This window comes from Penaeus vannamei, chromosome 31 (assembly GCF_042767895.1).
Source record: "Penaeus vannamei isolate JL-2024 chromosome 31, ASM4276789v1, whole genome shotgun sequence".
NCBI classification, from domain to species: domain Eukaryota; kingdom Metazoa; phylum Arthropoda; class Malacostraca; order Decapoda; family Penaeidae; genus Penaeus; species Penaeus vannamei.
In genome coordinates, this window is record NC_091579.1 from 6,946,169 (window position 1) to 6,948,668 (window position 2,500).

A 2,500-nucleotide genomic window follows, 5' to 3' on the forward strand; every position below is an offset into this window, starting at 1 on the left:
AATGATAATGATAATAATAATGATAATAATAATAATGAAAATAATAATAATAATGATAATAACAATAATGATAAGAAGAAGAATATTGATGATAATAGTGATAACAATGATAACGATAATGATAATGATAATAATGAAAATAATAACAATAATGATAATGATAGTAATAATAATAATAATAGTAATGATAATAATAATAATAATGATAATGATAATAATGATAACAACAACAACAACAATAATAGTAATAATAATAATAATGGTGATAATGATGATGATGATGGTGTTAATGATAATGATGATAATAATAATGATAATGATAATAATAAAGTTAATGATAATAATGATGATAATGATAATGATGATAATGATGATAATGATAGTAATGAAAATACTGATAATGCTAATTATGACAATAATGATATTCATGGAATAATGATATGATGATAATGATAATAATAACAGTCATGATGAAAACAATAATGATAATAGTAATGATATTAATAACCATAATGATAATGATGATAATGATAATAATAGTAACAATGACAATGATAATGCCAATAATGATAATGATGTTAATAATGATGATAACAATAATAAAAAATATAATAACAATAATAATGATAATAGAGATGATAATGGAAATAATAATATTGATGATAATAACAACGATGAAGGTCATCATCACGATGACAATAATAATATGAGTAAATGATAATAGTTATGAGAAATAAATGATGGAAGGAATAACAAATAAGGACGATAGTAACAATGACAATGATAATGCTAATAATGTTAATAATGATAATGTATCTATAAATAAGGTGCTAAGTTGCACTATATATGACAAAATGATCGTAATCAGCATTCTTACTGGCCTGCCGTATCCTAATCGCAATACGAACTCACACAACGTAGGTCTTGGTGTACACAACCTCTCTGGGCAGTAGCAACGGTCACAGGTGTATGTCTTAATTAAGGTCCTTCAGTCCAGGCGCAGGTACCTGGCTTCCCGGGGGGGGGGGGGGGGTTGAGACGTTGCTGTCGGCCCCCGGTGACCTGACCACCTAGCCCTCACCTTGCCATCTAACCTGAAACGTTCCCCTCCCTTACCCCGACCTCACCATCCTCCTCATATCTGGTGGTAAGTTTGGGTCCTAAGTCAGTGTGGTGAGTTCGTGGGGGTATGGGGGTTCTTTTTTTATATATATATGGTGTGACAAACTCCTTTGTAGGCTGAGGGCTGTCTCCTCATGTAGGCTTATGGTATCCCTTTCTCGTGATAACCGAGACGTGTTCTATTTATGGCAACAATATCGTTTCTGTAATATCTGAAAGTATTTTTTTTATATAATAACGGCAATCCCACTGATATGATAGCTTTACATTTCGGTTCTCATCATAATTTCATGCAGTTTTCCCTCTTTACAGCCTTAGCGATTTCCTTCCACCCCAACTGTCTATATTAGGCGCACAAACCCCTCTTCTGCTGGAGCTTCACAACCTTGCTCTGCTGGTAACTTCACAATTCCTTACCACGATAACCTCACCTTCACCTAAACAGACCTCTTCCCATTCTGACTCGTTCCTTTGATCACCTTCACCTAAACAGTTTGCTCTTTTCCTCCCATATTAACTTGTACACGTGTTCGCAACCACCTCCTCATGATAACCTCCGCCGTAACCTCGCCTTCACCCGCTCATCACCGTGCTCTTCTCTTTCCACGCGAACTCGCATGCCCGCACATCTTCCGTGCTTAACCTTCCCACTTACCGTGCTCGTGTGATGACGTAATCGCACCTCCGCCGAGCCCTGCTTATAGCGCGCTTCGTGCCGAGTTCCTTCCTTCGTGCTCACGTGCCCTTTGCTGTGCTGAGCCCTTGCCTGGTGCTGTTGCGGAGGCATGGGACTTCGGATTCATCTGTGTATGTGTGTGTGTGTGTGTGTGAGTGTGTTTGTTAGCTTGTTTATACGTAGGAGTCTGTCGATACGTGGATAAAATTGTCTATATGTGTGTATATATGTATGGGTTATTGAGTGAGTCTGCATGCATGCGTGTTTGCATCGTCTGCCTGTATGAATACACGTGCAGAATGTCTTGGTATTTGTATATTCATGGATATCAATTTGTAGATACATGTGCCTGGTTGCATATATTCTTTGTGTATACATACTGTATGCCTGCAGTCATGTTTAGGTTTATGTTTAAGTGTGTGTGCGCGCATTTGTGTATGTGTGCACGGGGCGAGGCTGGTACACAAAGACCCAGCAAGACGGTGTGCTGACCTCGTCTGCGAGAATGACTCAGCCGGCGGCCAGCGAGTACCCGTGGCATCATGCAAGACCTGCCTCCTTGGAGTGCCTGGTCCCGCGGAAATCTGACAGTGACGTTCCTGTACGGGATTAAGAAGCAATAATGCAAGGAATGACAGAATTTGCTTGGTTATGGCCATGCGGAAAGTGGCCTTGTGTTGTCATGCAGGCAGGAAGCTCTCG